Source organism: Fulmarus glacialis, unplaced genomic scaffold (assembly GCF_000690835.1).
Source record: "Fulmarus glacialis isolate BGI_N327 unplaced genomic scaffold, ASM69083v1 scaffold49851, whole genome shotgun sequence".
Taxonomy (NCBI): Eukaryota; Metazoa; Chordata; class Aves; order Procellariiformes; family Procellariidae; genus Fulmarus; species Fulmarus glacialis.
Genome location: NW_009194382.1, coordinates 1 through 20,366, shown reverse-complemented (window position 1 = coordinate 20,366; position 20,366 = coordinate 1). Strand labels below are relative to the sequence as shown.

Genomic DNA, 20,366 nt, shown 5'->3' with positions numbered 1-20,366 from the left:
AAAGGTTAGGGCTCCAAAGGCACTGACACGTTGGATGGCTATTGACACATTAATGTGCACTGTACAGAAACAACCAAACTGGAGATGGTTGAGAAGGACTCTTCCTACTCATTTTCTTCATGAAAGAAGTGTTTCTATAACTATACACCCTCAGCACTCCCATTCTGTGTGTGTGTAAGCTTAAAGACCTAACATAAATACTAGGTTCTGGTTTGGTGGCCTAGTACTCGAAAATTAGATATTGGACTGCCAAAATCTAGTATTGGGTCTGGTTCTTTCTTTTCTTAGGCCTTTGAACCTGCATCCTTGTACTTAAAACACATGTGGAATACTACAGCAGTGCTGCAGTTGGCAGGACCCATTAGCTCTTTTGCCTGCAGGACCTAGTGACTGACACCGCTTCAGTGCTTGTATTGTGGTAGCTCTCAAGCATACATTAGGGGCTAAAACACAGAAGCAGCAGCATATCTCTGCTGAGAATCATTTTCTTTCCTTCTAATGGGGAGTGGTAAAAGATCTGGGACTTTGCGCTGCAAGCCTACACTGACTCTAAATGAAATACAGAGACCTTTGCTGTAAAATATAAAATGGTAAATGAAACAAAAGACACATACGTACACAAACGGAGACTTTTGAAAGACATATACATAGGTCTCCCCTTTAAAAAAAAAAAAATAAAGACCAGCTGTAATAAAGCATTTAAAGATTAATGACCTTGTTTCCTGGATGCGCATCCAGAGAAATGGATAAGAATCTAGAAACCCAAATCAGGATTTGGGATTTCTCTCTCTAAGAACATGGTATATAGAGAGTATGGTCATCTTATAAAGGCACCCACAGCAGTCAGGGTATAGAGCTGGCATGGCACAGAGATAACCAGAAGGAAATTTTAAATGTGTGTGTAGTAGTAATCTTGATTTTGTTAAAACTTGGTCACTCTGCAGGAAAAAAAATAAAGATAGTTCAGGTCAGTGACAAGCTAAAATGAGAAGCATGGCTCCACAGCTTAGCATTTGACACCCCGCAGAAGTGGGTAATGTCCTGGGTTCTAGCTTCAGGCATTCCTACATATTCTAAATTCGTCAGTTGCTGGATAATATAAAGAAATCAGGCCTGGCAGTTGTAGCTCAAACCCAGAAGTTCCCCGTCACTGTTAAGTACCTTATCTCTTAGGTTACAGGGTTAGAATCAGAGGGGCTCAAATTCTTTCCAGATTATTTCAGGTCACCAGAGAAGAATTGGGGCTGGGAGTAGGAGTAGAAAGTTTGGTGCATTAGCATCTGAACATGCATTAATTGCTGAGAAGCGGCATACATTACACTGGCTCCTCCCCATCTACTTAATTTGATGCTCAGTCTGAAAATAAATTCTGCGGGACAAAGCAAACTCAGTTGACCTTTAGGAGCATATAGCATTTCATTAATTTCTCTTGATGTGTAAAGCTTTGTTTTTCAGACTTTAATGCAACAGCATGGCTTGCCCCCAACAATCAGATGAGTTTGTCTTTTTTGTAAATGGCAGGAAGGTAAGTTTTTAAATGCCTTTTTTTTTTTTTTTTTTGAACAGCAGTGCTTTAGTGTTTACTGTTCATATTCAGGAAAGCTGTTAATCTGGAGCAACAGTTTATTCATGGATAATCATTTCTTGTCTTTGATCTACCCTATAGCGACCTGCTTTCTACCACAGTTTTTACATAGTCTGAGTGAATTTGTGTCACCCCTTATATCACAGAATTTTTAGAATTATAAATAGTTAGCTGTTTATTAAATACTAATATACTAAATACTAAATACTAATATGCTCCTAAAGTTGATGTAATTGGAGTAAATACATCACTAGCAAAAGAATATGCTGCTTACTAATATAGTTTCAGTAATTAACCAAAAGAAAGTAAGTAGGTTTTTTTTTTCTGTTCTTGGTGTCAAAAGCTCACATTTCATTTTCTAAGACATTTAGTCACCTTTTCCTACTTTGCAGGTCAAGTGAATAAGAATTCCTACTAACAAACATGTCACCCAAAATCTATTATAAGCTGCAATGAAGGAATTTTATTTCTTTGTTAAAAAACAAACAAACCAACCTTGCTATGTATTTTTCTCGAGATATTTTTCAGTTGTTTGGTCAACATTTTTATACTCTAGAGAGAGGGTATGGCTTTTTTTTTTTAACCAGGTGAATTAAGGAAAAGTAATTCAATTTTTTTATGTCAGTTATGTTTTATCTGTCATTACGTGCCAACTGTGCTTAAAGACACTCTGAAACCTTATTTCAGTCTGTGGTTCCAAATAAGCTCCTGAACTAGTTCATGTTGTCTTACACCTGGTAAATTGGAGCATGCTGCTGGTATAGCAGAATTGTTGAGAGAAGCCTGAGGTTCGGTCTCTTTTCATTCTGCAGCGATGGCACCTAAAAAATAGTTTCAAAGTTGTTTGTATTATCTTGTCTCCAACAAGTTGAAGCATGCCAATGATACAGCAACATTCTTGAGTCAAGGCTAAAGCAAGGCCTGGATAAACCCCGCTCATACACTTTAAACTTCATCACATAGAAAATATACTTGGTTACATACCCTCCCTACTCTTCTTATACTAAGATTTTCCTCTGCTTTTATGCTGATGGGTCTCTGCAAATGAAAGGGTTAATATCAACTTCAAGGAGGTAAAAATACACAGAATTTTCACATACACAAGTCCACAGCTTTAAAATGAAGGGTTTTCTGATTCATGCTGGTAAGAATCAACAAAGGATCTAGTCCATCAACAAAGGATCTAGTCCAAAGACTTTTCTTTCTACTCTTGTCCATCCAGTGTTTACTCAGCCTCTCTTCCCTTTCAGTTCTCTGAGTAAACTATTATTTCTATTACTTTAAAAGGACATATTTGACCAATACTGTCTGACCCATTCATTTATTTATCTGCAGATTGTGATCAAGTGACAGGATCCTGTTGCTGAACAAACACACCACATTAATCCACAATCACTGCATTTCAACATCATGTTAATCCTTGTGAGACAATTATATGAGATCCCTCTCTAACTCATAATCTCGTTTTTTATTTCATATTGTAGGTAATTGAGAGGCAGGCAGATCCCAAAAAATTGCTGCTGTATTATCTAAGAAAGAAGCATATCCCTTTCTTGAACCTTGCCTTTGAGTTCTATAGTTCTGTAAATTACTGCAACTGGGGATTAAGATGATTTGTTTCACTTTTCTTTGGGAACCAACGTAAACAGAACAATAAGTAGAAATAACACAACTCACCTTGTATTTGTTCTTGGCAGAGCAATCCAGTACTGTAAGTACATTGTGTGTGTTAGTTACGTGGGTATAACATTGTAAAGTTTGAGTGTAACTCTTCTTAAATACTGCCCAAATCTTCTTTACAACTTCCCAAAGCATGAAAAACCTTTCAGTGCATTTGTGATGAGAATAGGAACTAAAGAAAACAACACAGAACTACTTCCATAGTAAATAATTTATTTAGGCCCCAGTCCTTCAAAGAGTTTTGCATAAGCTTATTTTATTATCTTATTATCTTTATTTTCTGTCATTTGAGACTCTTCAGGTTGCTAACTGCTGTCAGGGCTCTATTGACTTCAGCAGCAGTTATCCCACCTAAGAAGCTGCCATGCAAGTTATGAAGTTAAGCAAGTGTGTTTAGCTTTGCTGTTGAGAGCCTTCTATGCTGGAAGAAAAACAACATTAATTTAAGGATTAACTGGAGAAGGGCAGTTGTGGGAAATAATTTATTAGCTGCAGCTTTTTTATTAGCTTGCATTGTGCATTGTCCAAGCATTCAGTGGAATAATGAGCATCTTTTTAACATTCAAGCAGTGTGATATGATTAGTCATGTATTGATTACTAGTGGGAATGCACCAGTGGTTAAAATTGCACTGGGTTTAAAGACATCTAGAAACATGGTGAAATCAGATGGAAGACATCATCTAGTACCTAAGCAAAATGGATGCAAATGCACATACCCAGTGGGAAGAGTAATAGGACTACGTATCATTCTGAAAAGGAGCTAAAATGAAAGGAAATGGTAGATTCCACTGGTCTGCAGGGCACTGCAACACCAGAAGGAGATTGTGATCTGAGGGTGGAGCCTTTATACTGAGGCACATAATGGAGGGAGTCCTTCCATACAGAATTTAGGTGTGTGCACTCGGGTATTGTGCTCCATTTTAAATTACTATAATCCTTGGATGTTCAGGAAGCAGCACTGGAAACATACTGAGATCTGCTGGTACTGTTTTGCAAATGCAAGATACAAATAATTATGTGTAAGGATTAGGAAAGTATTATGAGTAAGGCTAATAAGAAGACCTATTGCTGTATTTGTTCCACCCATCCCACTTACATGGTCCTGATTTCAGTCTTTTGGGAATTTACCAGGTATTGACTGTAGAGACTGAAAAACTCTGTATTGGAAGTCTGCCTCACACTCATTTCTCTCTCTGTCCTTACCCTTCTCATCTCTTTATCTGCTCTATTTTCATCTATCTTGTACACATTTTCTTGTCTCTGGAGCTGTCTAGTCAGAAGATCCCTCCAATTCTGCGCATGCCCATAAAACAAGGGAGCTCAGAAGAATATAAAGAAAAAGTAACTTTTGAATGTTGTAAATTTTTTTTCTTTAGTGGTCTCCTTTGCAGCCTATCTCTCAGGTACAAAATATGGCTGTGGAGTAGGAGGCTGTGGTGCCTGCACTGTGATGATATCCACATATGATCCAGTTGCCAAGCAGAGACAGTATCCTCACGCTGATATTTGGAAGTAGTAATTTAGTGTTTTGAGAAAACTGACATTCACTGGGAAATATTTGGTTTCTTTCCATTTAGATGGATTTTGGGGAGTGCTGGTACAAATTTAAAAGCTTTACCTATGGCCTTCCTCTACAAAGGTGATTACAGGGTTGGCCTCACTATCACGCAGTAACAGAGATTTAGATCCTCTCTTTTCAATCTTTGGAAAAAACCAAACCAAACCAAAAACCCAACACCAACACACCCACCCACACACACACACCCCGCCCTGCTTTCTGGGGAAATGATGTTTTTAAATTATGTTCTTTATGATTTGAGATTTCAGCAGCTCTTTTTCAGTTTTGCCCACAGCAAAGTTAGGAGTTCTACTTCCTTCCTCTCCCTGGCTCTTGAAACTTTGTTCCATTAGAAATGGCTCTAGACTTTGGGTTTCAACAAAATATGCGGTACTTTTTTTTTTCTTTTTTTTTTTTTTTTAACTTAACCTTCCACTTCTTTAATTAGAAAAGCTTATTACTTAATGCCTAAGTCCTAGCTGTAGGAGCAGGATGCATACTCTCATGGTCCAAAAGTGCAGGATTTTGTATATCTGCATATCCTTCTCCCCATGTCTTTCTGATCAATCTGAGCATTTCTAGATTAGCTGGGATATATATCCTTTGTTTCCTCCTCCATGGACCCATATGACAAAGCTATTTAAGACCACAGTTGTTCTTCACACCTCAAAGACATCGTTCTGCCAACTCCTGCCTTCTCCCCATATGGTCACTGTATGGTGCTGCTGTGACTACTGTGGAAGGGGTTGCAAGCATAAAAACCAGGATTCATCCAATTCAGGTGAGAGTAAGCTGGACTATGTAGGGCTGCAAGCTAATGAGATTTTCCTGTCCTATGTCTGTAATGAAGTTGGGATCTGTGAGAAGGTGCCGTGAGTCTATGCAATGTAGTCTCTCTGAAGGGATTCTAGAAACACTGAATTTTGTCTAATCTTTTTAGATGAACAGGTGTTTTTAGGAATTAATACAGCAATTTCTGGGTTGTGATTGGCCCCGTATGGAGCATGGAAGGAGCTCCTCCTAATGTACTACCATGCAGGGAGCACAGCACAATCTTCACAACACAGGGCTATCCAACCGTATGCTATGTAGGATGCCAGCTTTCAGAAGGGGATGGGGAAGAACAAAGAGCATCAGTCAGTTTCATTTAGTCACCAGCACGGCATCTGGCCATCTCATTGAGGACAACATACTGCATATGTTGTAGTAAGGGATGAGTGACTCCAGGTGGCAACCAGACTGACAGGTATTAAATTACGCACATTTTCCCTGTGTGCCAGAGATTTCCCTTGGATTAGGTCAGCTCTTTACTTCCTCCACTCTGGCTTCTCCCTGAAAAGCACAATCTAACCACATAGGTTTAAGAATGTTTTCTAAACATCCTCTTTTTTCTCAATATTATTTTCCAAGGGTCTTGACTCTGGGACTGGTCTGTGCTGAAGCTCTGGTTGAGGCGATGTTCTGTCCTTCATGGTTACAAATATTTAACATATGATTGATGTATGAACTGAAAGTCTTGGGCCTTATTCTGTTCTCATATCAAGGAATTAGGATCATGAGGGCCTAAACTGGAGCAAGTATTATTCTTTAACTAGGTGATTGCTCTGAGCATTTTCCTCATGAATGGTCATAGTGGGATAGTCAAAATGCTGCTGCTGGCCTACAGCTGGTAAATGACATACCTTAAGATGGCTATTCAGAAAGCCAGAGAAGCCATATCCTGGATTCAGGGCCTATTGTTCTGTTTTGTTCTAGGAAAGGCTGGCCAAATGCAATGGCTCCCAGTGTGGCTTCTGCACCCCTGCAATCGTGATGTCCATATATGCTTTACTGAGAAATCATGTGGAACCTTCCATGGAGCAGACAATTTCTGCTCTGGATGGTAGATTTCAGACAGTAAATTGTAAAAAGTATAATAAAGGGATGAATGTTTGATTGCCAAGGTCATAAGTATGATTTGACTCAAAGAGTAGTAGACAATGTTCCAAAGTGGTATTTTGTCATAGCCATGGTGGTTTAAGGATATCTCAAAATCATAAAAATGTGGTTCACACCGGAGACTTCAAGTGGGATACACATTGGCATTTAGCACTGGCTAAATATTTCTGAAAATCCCTGCTGTTGCACAGGATACAGGCCAATTATAGACATCTATGCATCTTTTGCTAGGGTAGGTCAATATTTTCAAATGTGTTTCTTATTTTGGGACAGTTGGTGGTATCTGGAAAGGCTGAGCCTCCTTGAAGTACCTACCTGGAATCTAGCTTCATTTGGAAATTCTTTTTGGTTGAGCCTTTGGAAAATCTGGCTCTTCCAGTTTTTAAATGTGCTGGGCACTTACAGCTGCCACTGACTTTAGGTTTACATGTACCCTTGCAATGCATTTAAGAATGCTACTCCTTAACAGGCACAGTTTATGAAAAGAACATAACTATACCATCCAGCACTGCATTTTCCCACAGTAGACAATTCACCCAATGTGGTTGCTACACATTTGCTATGACCAGTTTCAGGAAACACTGCAAGTTCTTTCTTGAGGTTTGGTGTATTTCAAGCAAAGGCTTGAGAGTGATTAGTATGATAGTACCCTGTCTTTAGAGTAATTTGTGAATAAGTATAACAGAACTAAACATTAAAAATCAACTTGGGCATCTTGAATTTTTAAATGCAACTCAACATATAAAGTGTCAAAACTCAATGTCACCTCAGGAAAGAATCTCATCTGTTGACAAAGACTTGCAACTTACTCTGAAAATATGCATTCTCCTTTTTTTTCCCCCAGTTTCTTTGCAGATTCATTCAGGTCTTTGCAATCCAGAAGAATTCCCACCTGTGGATCCAACACAGGAATTTATATTTCCTCCTGAACTAATGGTAGGCCTTATTGACTTTTGTTATCATAGAAGCATGACTGAGTTCCTGCAGATGTTGAAAACATTATGTTTTTGTTAAGATGAAAGATCTATCCTCAGATAAACAAAAAAGATCAGTTTTAGTCAAACATAATGAGACATTTTAATGTGGATAATCTATATGTTGTCATTATTACAAATAGCTCACATTTTCAAAAAAGAAATTTTTTGCCTCTCCAGAACGAAAACTGTGTTTGCAGACTTTTCCCAAAAGAACTCCTTACTCAGAATCATTTTATTTTGGACCTGTTGGCCTTTTTTGTGGAATATAGTACTCTTTGAAAGTTCCCAAATGAGCTTTTCCATCTTTTCTGTCTTGCAATTCTCTGTTGGATTCAAGTGACCACAGGACTCATTGTTTCCTTCCAACTGGTACATAGATCCTGGCAACCTGAGATGGGACTTACACGTGGGAAATGCTGCAGATCCACAGGAAAAGCAAAGGACTTGAAGAGGAAAGAAGAGGGTTTGTTGCAGTAGTTATTGGAAAGACACAGAAGGACAGACAGAAACTTGAAAGGAGGAGGCATAAAGTGCCCATGATCTGCAGAGAGAGGCAAGAGGAGAGCTGTGAAAAGGTAGTGCAGGATTTACGCAGACCGGACTGAGTAGAATCCAAGCAGGCAGGTCCAGGCTGGTTTTTTAATCCTCACTCATGTTTCAACAGCTTCTTGTGAAAGTCCTTGTTTGCACTCCTTTTGCAAATATTCAGGGGCACTTCTTGCTGCTGTTACACAGCCACATCAGAGGCACAAAAGTTCATTTGAGTTCTGGGAAAGCGTGGCATGGTTCTTTGATTTTTGACTGCATTACAGAATGCTATTTGCTGCAAGGCAGTCAGCTTTGTAAACATTTGTTACAGAGTACAACTTCCTTGTTTAATGATTACCTCTCAGTGCAGAACACGCATAGTAAGGCATAAGCTTCTTTATGAAATCATGAAGTGGAAGGCAGATTTGCCTTTCGGCTACTTGACCTGCCTTTGAGAGACTTGTGCTTTAAGAATGCAAGTATTGAATGGACATTTTGCAACTCTTATGCTTGGATTAAAGATCTTGGCTAAACTGCTGCTGGCTCAAAAAGCTGTTCAGCCAGAAAGGTGGTGCCATCATCTGTTCTACATGTTCAGACTGAGTTGCCAGGAGGAGTGAACTGCTTCTCCAGGCTACACTAGGTCTTTAACATGACCTTGATTGATTATGCTGAGCTTGTTCTAATCCTGTTGGAGTCTGTTTCAAGCTTTTAGTAGATTTAAACAGGTTGGGCATTAAACTCTGTGTTTAGAAATTAAACCTGCTTGGTGAATATGCTTTAAATGTCTGGATTACTGGAAAAAGCATATGAAATGCAGCTGTGAAGATATCTAGGCAGTAATACTTAGTGTCAGATTCTTCTATGGCAGGAGGGGTGCCCACACCACTAAGATTATGACTGGTTCCACAGACACATAGCTCCTTTTTTGTGTTTCAGGTATGTCTTTTACCTAGAAGGCCAGTCCATAGTTGCAACAGTTCTCTGGCTTGTCCACTGGTCTGTTTGTTCATTGCATTGTGTGCAAAGACAAGTGTTTCTCAGCGATTGCTTTTGCATATTTTGAAACCATGATTCCACATGGCACTTGTCAAATATGAAAAGAACATATGTGGTATTCTCAGGGGGAAAAAAGGATATATTTAGTCTTGTAAGACAGGAGGTGCCTGAAAAACACTTTGATTAAACAAAAATGTAAATACCAAACAACCATCCCAAGGAGACAACACTTCTGAAAAGATTAGTCCTTGCAGACAAATGGGAAAGTAGGTAATTTAATTTTAAAAAACATTTTACATATTGTTGAAACTAGTCTGGGTCTAGTACAGTAGGTACAAGACACTCAGCAAACGGGGATGTGGTGATCCTTCCTGACTAAGAGAATACACTTCTTGTATTCTGTCACATATGGAGTGAGATTTTGGCATCCCGATTTCCCACAAAGTCCAGTCACATTGCTTTATTGTTTACGTCATATACAAAGGGTGTCTTTCAGAATCATCAGAGCAGGAGAAAGGAAAACATAAGGTTAATCTTCTCCTACCATTCATTTAGTGTGTCTCTTACCAAGTCATTTAGCTGGTTCTTATCTCAGTTTCTCGAGCAATAATATAGTTACAATAAAAGCTCAGCATTGTACAGCACTTCAGGAACCTCAGATGAAAAGCCCCATTGATGTCTCACTGTGTATCAGGACACAGTGTCCTAGTTATCAATATGGTGATTTATATTGACATTAGTCAAAATTACCAAATCTTTGTCGTTTCCACCACAGAGAATGGCTCAAGAGCAGCAAAGAACAACTCTGATTTTCCATGCCAAGAGAAAACATAGATTTCTCCCACTAGCCTGAAGGAGCTTCTGGAGCTGAAAGCCAAGTATCCAAAGGCACCCCTGGTTGTGGGGAACACCAATGTGGGTATGGAAGGACAAACGATCTTTTGACACAGGGATTACATTATGCAGTAGGCACATAATCTTGCATTTTATCTTCTGGGAATCCTAAATGCATTCTCTCACCCCAATGATTGTGCTTCCATGTTTAGGCCAATGTAATTTCCTCTGATTTTTTGCATGTCAATAACTAGATTAGGACTAGTATCACCATCACCTGAGCCCAGGATTTGTGCTGCATAACTTCTCCCAGTAACCTCAGAGAGACAATTGGTATGAAAAAGGAAGGACTCACTTATGCTGATGAGAGTCAAACACTTCACATCCATGTTAGCTTGAGCATCACAAAACAAATAATGCCTATGAAAAGGGCACAGTAACCCCATATGCCATGATATCCAGGCACTGGCTAGTTTCTGCATATTATGGGTGCTGGTTTTTTTACTTTTATCAATTGTCAGTATACTTTTTTTTGAGGGAGTAATCAGTCAGGAGCAATTTGGTAAGAATATTTCCTTCACTGTTGGGACAGTAAAGGCACAGATCAAAAGAGAACCCTTTGGGTCTTGTAGTTATCTGTGCATTGCCCAGCAAAGGGCATGGCATTTGTTTAGTAATATACCCCCATGATGCAGTACTTGGCAAAGTGCCAAATCTTAAGTCTGAAAACTTCAAGTCCCTTCACATCAAGGGAAAGCTCTCTCTGTTGTCATCAGATCAGGCTCTAAAACAGTTACTGCACAGCAAAGAGGACTACCATAGAAAGCCTGAGGTTTACAATAGAGAGACATCATGAGATGATCTAGTTACTACATGTATAAACAAGTATGGGAATAGTTTTTTTTAAAAGACATTGCACAAGAAGAGAACAAGGGTATTATATTGCTCATATAGAAAGGTGGAGTGAGTAGCTAGAAACATGATGAAGCAGGTGTGGAATTGTGTATAGCTCTGAGGTGAGAGGTGAAATCTGAATGTGATACAGGAAAGGACTAGAAACCAGTCCAGAGGAACAAGGAGCAAGAGTCAGGAAAGAGAATGTTGGACTTTGGAGTTCAGATCAGCCTTTGGACTGCAGAAAGAAGCAGATGAAGTGGACCTGGTAAAAGCAGTAAAATGTGATATTCAAGATACTGCAAAACGGCTTTGAGACTACTTAGTTACAATGGGTTTGAACTTTTCAGTCTCCGTGTCAAGGAATATGGTTAATTCTTTAAACAGATCTCCAATCATATTATCGTACTTTGCCTTTCAGGACTCAGAAAAAGTTGCCATGGTGTCTATCATCCAATCATTCTCCATCCTGCTAGCATTCCAGAAATGCATGTTGTGAGTAGCACAAATGATGGTAAGTCTCCAAGTTACCTCTACTGATGGTAAAAACAGTGGTGACTGAATTAACTTGGGTTTTGTATTTTGAAACCAGAAGCAATAAGAACCACTGACTCTCATGGGTGCAGAATGTTTTGGGTTTTTTCTCTCTGTAGCAGTCATTTCGCTAAGCCTTTTAACCAGTAAGTCAGCTCACCTATGGTCTGGAGATGATGGATGGTGACAGACAATTTATGAAATTTTTCTGCGAAAATATATTTGTTCAAATCTCAAATTTCTGCAGACAGCAAACAGGGGAAGGCCCTAAGTCAGTCTAATTATTTTTTTTTATGTTTTCACTGGTCGTGAGCCTTTCTATCACAACCATTGATCTAACAAAGCCTGCAGAACATTGATTAGGCTAGGGCTAGATTTTCAACACAAAATATTGAGACATAAATTTCCAATCCAAAATATCACAAGATTTTCTTTGGAGTGGCGGGGCTGGATTCTCAGCTAATAATAGAAATTATCACAGATGCACTGACTCAGAAGGGCTGTGCTAATGTCCATCAGTCAAGAATCCAGTCTGTTAGGCACATCACCTCCATGAGTGGAGGCATCACACCTGTAGCAAAAGAATGAAATGCAGCATTTTCCCTATGGGAACTTAAGCTATTAAAAATAAAAGAAATAAATTTTGTTACAGTTGCCGCCTCCTCTCCTTATGTTCTCCTAGCTCCATGATTTACAGCAGCTACTGAATTATAAATATTTTCAAATTATTATGCTAATATTAGTGCAACTCTGCATTTAAGCAGATCCATCAATAAAAGATTACTTTAGAACATGGCCTCTTTGTTCAGAAAAAGTGCTACATAACACTTGAAGACTTCTCTGCAGGCTTACTCCAGTGTTCATTGAAGCCCATGGTAGTGGGTTCTCTGATACTACTGGAAGTGTGATCGAGTGTTTGTGGCTCGGTCTTGGAAGATTCCAATAATTTGTTCATCCTTCATCCTAATGAGTCAATTGTTGTTTATGTCTTTGGGGATATGCAGCACAAAAAAGGGATATGCTTTGGTGTGTGCAAATACGCAATGTATATTTGTCAGGTCTGTGTGTATACTAGGAACTATCGCTGAATAAGCAAATAGTATCTGCACTTTTTATTGCATGTAATATAAAATGCATCTTACTAACATTTCTCTTTGTCTTCCTGCAGACAAGACCTGTGTACAAAAGCAAATCTTTAGAGGCCTTATCAGCTATATATTGCATTTATATTGTGGCATTATGATTTCACTGTTTAAACACATTTGATCTCGGGGCTAGTAACAGGAGCTGCCTGCTGCTTGGCCCAGCTCAGAGACATCCTGATGGAGGCAACCTCAAAACTTCCAGAGGGGAAAACAAAGACCTACCAAGCTCTCTTGCAGCACCCGAGGACTCTAGCTGGAGAACAGATCAGGAGCATGACAGTATGCATTCAGCAGTGACAGTAAATAAGCCAATACTACAGACATATCTGTGTGAACGTCACTTACAAATACATGGAGAAAAGCTGTGTGAGGCTGGGATCATGCCTTGTAATGCTAAATAGTTAATACCATCACAAAAGTTGTGTGAAATAACTGGGAGTCCTACACTAGTTAGCAGGGGCAAATATCTGTAACCAGAGAAACTCCTGGTGTCCCTGCTCACTGGCTGAGCAGAGAACTGAAAGAGGCTGAACAAAGAAGAAAAGTGGGGTTCTCTGGTAAGGTACTGCACACCCTGCACCCAGTCATACTGCAGCTTGACTATCAATGCATGGCTATTTACCCATCATGTGTTAGACATCTCTGATCTTGTCCCTGATTTTCCTTTAAAATTCCATTACCTCAATATCCTGTATTTCTTCCTTTAATTAAGGGAATGGCCATCTCTTAGGAGGGTGGGGGGCAGAGAAGTAAACCTGGTCTCTCTCAACAGAGATTATGTGAGACAGGACTTTTGAAGGGAACAATAAATTAACTCACATTAAAAAGTGCAAATGTAGAACTTCAGTTAAGATTGAACAAAACAAATACAAGTTCTTCCAACAGGCCTTTTATGTGAATAAAATGAGGTTATGATACAGATCCCTGTTACATGTAAGAAGGGCAAGCCTAAAAATAACCTCGTTGTTCATTAAAGTCTTTAGGACTTTAACACTTTAACACTTTAATGTGTTTGTAAGGGGATCGACCCTTACAAGGACCAATCGACCTGGGGATCAACCTGGGACTTGAACCCAATCTTATCAGTTGGCAAATCTGTCCTCAACTTGGCATCAGAAGGTAAGCTTTGGACTCCCTGCCAAATATCTTTGCTGGATGGGCAGAACACTGCAACAGATAATATGGCTATAAGTAATAGTTCTCAAATTAAACACTACTGTGCATCTGCTAGGTGAATTAGAATGGTACATGTTGCTGAATGGAGGACAGCATTATCCTGTATTTGCCTGTCATTTTAACTGGCAAAAAGTGTCTGCCAGTAGAAAACACTGTCTTTCCTTTTCACAAGGCAAAATGAAACAACATCTAGCAATCTCATGAAAATGAGGTGGGCAGGCCTGTCAGGTAGAAAGATCTCCTTTCTAGACTGTCTTTGGCTGTATTGCTCCATTTATCAGACAGGTTAGCTTTATCTTGTAACTCCACCACTGTTTGCTTTTACTGCTTGTCTCTTTCATTTTAAGAAAAACTTCTGTTCATTCTCTAGGGCCATGCACCCAGAAACTTCTCTTGAAGTCACTGGTACTTTTGAGCATGTGTGTGTGTGTATACATGTGCATCATGTTTAAATAACACTTCCAGTAATCAAACCCAAGCAAGTCCCACCCTTGTCACATAGAATCTGTGGGTACTTTGGAAAATCTTGGCAACAATTTCTACTGTCTTAGAACTAAAGATGTACAGGGCTGATTCTCCATGTCATCGCAGTGCTTGATAATTTCTTAAAAGCTTACTATGCTTTAATGATTTAATGGTCTAAGAGCTTTTGAGCAGAAACAGAACAGCCATATTTAAACCTAAATCACTGTTTTTCAAAATATTATTAGCATTTGTAACACATGTATTTTCTAGAAAGTATAAAATACTCAGTATTTTATGTGTAATGGGGGACTATAGCATTCACATAGGGAAATATATTGCACTTAAAATGTATCATAAAGATTGGCCTTTCCACTCAAAAGATTTAGCAGTCTAAGGCTAGATCCTGAATGCACTGTACTAAGGCCATATTGGCCTTAATATATTCTTTTGCACAGATGCCATGAAATTTGAATCTGCAATGCAGAAATGTTTCCTTCTTGCTCCACATTCAATAACAGACTACAGTTTTCTCCAACAGATGGTAAACAGCAGATTCTGTTAAATGATCAGTTTCTTGCTGGCTGTGAGCATGCAGACGTAAAGCCCAAGGAGGTCATTGTTTCTGTTCTCATCCCATACCCTATGAAGGTAAGACCCCAATATTTCAGAGGTTTCATTCAGGTTCCAATGTAGTTATTAGGAATATTTCCATTATCTTCAGAAGGCATTAAAACATGCAGGTTGCTACTGCTTTGGAAGTAGCTAAGAAAGCTCTGGCATCCCTCCATCACCTTTCCCACTTCTTCCAGCTGGCCATTATCTTCTACTTCTTTGGGCCTCTTACTGTTTTTTCCCCCACCCTTAAATGTGCACTTGTGCCCCTTTCAGACACAGAAATTTGGGCTGCCTAAATATTCCAGGAAAAATGCCATATTGTCACACAGTCTTCAGCAGTAAAGCTCATTTCTGGCCTCTTCTCACTAACGAACTAGTGATTTACACTGCACAGTCCTGAGCTGTCCTTGCAACTACTCACAAAATAAGGTCCTAACTACTGTGACCAAAGGTGGCAGCATGTGGCTTTAGGGGGTTAGGGGCAGAGGAAATGGTGTCATTGTTACTGTGTTCTTAAATATCCCTCTAGTGAATGTGAGGAAAAGTAAGGGGCAAGTAGAGGAAGACCCAACTACAAGCTAGTATGTTGTGACTGAAGTCAATGAGGGAGTGATCACAGGAGTCTCTGCCAACCTTGACATCAGAGGGTCAGTCCCCAGAGTAGCTGCCCACTGCAATACAGCATTCTAAACATATGTGGCTCATGCTGGAGGAGTGCTTCTGCCCATGAGAGGCTGGCCGGCCATGGCAGGTTTCCCATGAAAAACAACAAGATTCCCATGAGCTCAAAGCCTGCAAAAGCATAACCTGTGTTGGCAGAAGCAACAGTGCTTCTGCTGCCCAGAAACTTTGAGCCTTTGTGGTGATTTGAGAGACAAACAGCCTGGAAGAGAAAATTAAGGAGGAATGGGTTAGTTCCCTCCACAAAGTAAAAGCAAAAAATCCCAACCTGCTTTGTCCCGTGACAAGTTGTGCCACAGAACTAAAGCTATCACAGAGGGTATTTCAGAGTCTTGCCTTTCAGGGAGAGGCAGTTGCACCTAAGAAAAACAGAGGTGGAGACAACAAAATGAACAAAAGACAATAGCACTGCTGGCAAACTCAAAAGGTCACTTTGAAGGCAGGAAAATTATCTGTCAGCTGTCACATGAATAACATGTGAGATTAAGCAGCCTCACCACAAGAAATTAACATCATTTTTGGGGAAGGCTGCTTCTGCTACTCACTTTCATGCTGAATCGCCTTTTTGATTAACTCTGCTGACACAACAAAAAGGCACATGCGCACTTTTTTTGCAAGACTTGTCAACAGAAAGTGTAGATGGTAACCTGGTTGTTAGTTCTCCCTCTTCTTCCTGTCAGCCGCTGGCTTTTGGTTTTGGATAGCTTGATGTGAACGTTGCTTCAGTGAAGCAATGTAAATCCTGTTGAGAGGATTTTCCATCTCTGACAAGACTCACTGTTCAACATAAAATCCTGAGTTTTACATTTGTCATGAGAGTATCACATATTCATAGTGACAGATCTAACCTGCTAACCCCTATTTTAAAAGTTCTGTGGCTGTCTGAATCTGAAGTTTCTTTCTGGGGCTACAGAAAGGGCACTTTATACACTTCCTGCAAAGGACTTATCTGTGCCTGATCATGACCAAAATTGCTACCATGTTTTCTTTTACTATATGTGGATTTGAAAGAACAAAATCTTTCTGACAATAGAAAGCCCAGATGTTTCTAGCACCTCCATCTGTAAATGCCATTACTGTAGCGTAAAATGTAGAACCTCTGAGTGTAAAATCTTCACAAAATCAGGTTCCTTACACAGTGGGGCCTCTGTGTCCTGGAGAAGAAACCACTATTTTCTAAGCTGGAATTCAATTTTAAAAACATATCAGCCATACATGAAGTGGCTTATACCGGGATTGCTTGTCCAGCACTCTGAAGTCATTAAACCGCTGATAAAATTTAAAATTTGGCATGTTTTCTTACATGTAGATTACCTCAAATAATATCCACTCTTAGTATGTCCATCTATGATTAGGTTAGTACTTCAAGAAAAATAAAGTTTAACTGAAACAGTAATTCTAGCAAATGTTCTTTAAAAATATTGCTTTCTTTGGACAATGGTAATGCCTAAAATACAAGGAATAATAGATTTGGGCTTTTTCAATAAATTTCTGCCATTGATGGAATTTGTCCTTGCTTTTTTTCTCATTAGGATGACTTTATTTCAGCCTTCAGACAGGCTGAAAGTCAGAAAAATGCTTTGTCCGTAGTGAATTCTGGAATGAGAGTCCTCTTCAGTCCAGGCACAGACACCGTTGTAGATCTGAGTGTTTTATATGGAGACATTGGCTCAACCACTGAATGCAAGAAAGTCCTGTGAGAAGCTCATAGGAAGGTACTGGATATCTTAATGTATTTAATCCAAATGCAGGAGTCATGGTGTGATGCATGGGGTCTGGTTGATTCTGCCAGTGGAGATCCCATCATCAGCCTCTCACAATCTGTATTTGACCTGTCCTCCCCAACAATAGGTTATTTCTTGATATAACTTGTGCTAATTCACTTATTACTTCCCACATACTTCACAATAGCTTTAGCTGCCTGTTATTTATAGAGAAGTGTGTGTTCATGTTAGTCTATTTTTCTACCAGGCAATGGAATGATTAGATGCTGAAACTATATGCACATAAACAAGTATTTTCTATTCTTATTGTCTGATTTGGCTGTATTATGAGGTATGCATTACAAATGAGGTAAGAATTTCTTTACTGTGTGCTTTAAATAGTGTCAGACATGGATAGAAGAGTCCATACTAATGCATTCACCACTTTTAGTGCAAAAAATGTAGAAAGAAAATATATTCTTAGATTTTGCATGTACTGGAACTAGAATTTAAAGAGCTGTTCTATGCCATGCACACACAGATGCTCATGCCTTCCGGTTTTTTTTTTCTCAATATGCTCATCAACACTTTTCCACTTTCTTCTCTATGTAGAGATCTGTGGTGAGAATACCAAGTGGATTATGTTTCTGTCCTGAAGTTCACTGAATTACTTGTACTAGAGATATTTGTACCATGTACTGTACTTATTTATGTGCATGCTCTACTTTCCAGATCAATTGACGCATCAGAAGCCCTTCAGGTGCCAGGAGTCGTTGATGTAGTGACAGCAAGAGATGTTCCAGGGGAAAATGGCAAGGATGAGCAAGCATATGCAGAAGATAAGATATTTCTTGCTTCTGGAGGAGTGTCTGGACCTTTTGTTTCAGTTATTTACAAAGAAGGAAACTGAGTTTGCAAGTATCATCTTACTGCAATGAAATGAAAATAAGTGCAAGAGCTATTAATGCAGTGCCAGGCAGGCTGGGCTGAACAGAATTATCATTCCCCAGTGAGAGAGAAAGGAAAAGCTCCCTTAAATAACTTGGGATTTAAATGAATCTGCCATGATTCCTTAAGGGCTGATAAATGAGTGATTGTCATGGATTCTGAGAAAGGATGAAATAGCCATGGCATTTGAGATTTTCAAAGATGAGACAAATAAAATAAGAATCGCCCAGTTGGAACCAATATGAAATTAATTGCCAGATTATACACTAGAATATGGCAATGGGAGACAACACTGATTCTTTGTGTTGAGCATCAACAGAGCTAAGAAACTAATAGGATCCCTGCAGCCAGCGTGACCATACAGAATGTCCCAGGCCTCAGGCTGTATCTGTCACAAGTGACTCTGTTGCGTGGTATTTGCAACGGGGCAGGAATAATTCCTAACGTGTTGCTCTTACCTCTCTATTCCTTCTTGTGTGAGTTTCTTTCCTTTCTGAGTACAGACAAGGAGAGCAGTCTGTGCCAGATGGGATTTCACTTGGCACAGTATCTGGCCACCTCAGGTTGGACACAGGGGAAATGTTCATGACTACTGATGTCAGCAGCATTTCTAATGCCAGAAATGTTGCAGCAGATGAAAGATGCTAATAGACTTCTCATCTAATGAAGATAAGTCTGCACTGGGATAGTATTCTTAGAGAAACAGAATATAAAAGTGGCATTTGAGCAGAATCTATTTCCACAAAACAATCTCTGTACAGGAACTAAACCATTCCTGTGTTTTTTCCTTGGGTAATACATTGGTGTGTTGCAGGTGATTTGTGTTGGTCAGATAATCTGTGCTGTGGTTGCGGTCACTGGCTCAGGAGAAGTATGGGTCTGAAAAGGTGAAGACAGTGTACGAAGATCTGGAGCCAATTCTGACCATCAAGGTAACAATCTGTCTCCTCTTCCTTGTCTGATAGAGCTCTTAAGTCACCTCACTCACTATTTACCTCCTTGTGCAGAGCTCTGCCAGGCTTTGGATTTTTCTTTTTTTTTTTTTTTTTTTTTGGCATGAGATATGACTTTATTGGTTCTGAAGATGAAGTGTTAAAAGTTTATAAATGGCCTCCAAAGTTTTATTTTTAGAAACACAAAAAAAATCTTATTAGGTACCTATTCATCCAGTATGTTGGAGACTGGTCTGTGAAGATCTAGGACAAAATTGCTAAAGAATATTCAGAAAGTTTTAAGTGAGCAATTCCATGCCTCCAAGAGCCAAACTCTCAGCAGGAGTAGGTCAGTATAGAATTAAATTTCAGAGCTTATGTTTGCAGAAGTTCTGGAATCACACACCCTGCATCCATGTTCTGAAAATTTTCAAGTCTGGCAGGTTTTCAGTAGCAAGCAATCTGATTCTGAAATATTTTCAACAGTTCTGAATGCCATTAACAGACATTTAGTAGAAGATCTCTTTGACGGTGGAAGGAGAACGACTATCCTGTTCTTTCTAATACTTAGCTACAACCATCTGTCCATCTGAAAAAGGATCATATGGATGATGAAAGATTGTACTATATAAAAATCATCTGACTTTCTGAATTACAATTAACATGTTGTTTGGGTTTTTTTTTTTTGCTGCAGGATGCAATAGAATATAATTCATCCATTACTGAGGAAAGAAACATAGAAAAAGAAGATATTGAGAAAGGATTCAAGTCTGCTGATGAAATCATAGAAGGTAGTTCATACATGCAGTTCATCAGGCAAGAGTGGGGAATTATGCTAGTTCAGAATCTATTTCCAGCTGGTGGCTGAATATAAATTTCTATCCTCTTCTCAAAAAATCCTTACTCTGTTGTTGATTTTTTTCCCCTTCACTGGGAATGGAGATGAAATTGTCACATTTAAATGAAGCTTAGCTAACACCTGCTAGCTCATGTTCACTAAACTCTACCATTTCCTTGTCTTAGAACTCAGCTAACTAAAATGAAGTGCCCTAATCCTAGGACAAACATTACAGCTAAAGAAGGCTTTGTTTATGGGTGTTAGCTAACTTGACCTGTCCCATTTTAAATTGACTGCTTGGCTTAAGGCTATGTCGTGGTTTAACCTGGCAGGCA

The 20,366-nt window shown here is 39.2% G+C and overlaps 1 pseudogene; it reads left to right on the top strand.

The window, feature by feature from the left end:
- Positions 1 to 1,471: 1,471 nt before the first annotated feature.
- LOC104084034 lies at positions 1,472 to 19,984 on the top strand (annotated as a pseudogene).
- Positions 19,985 to 20,366: the final 382 nt, after the last annotated feature.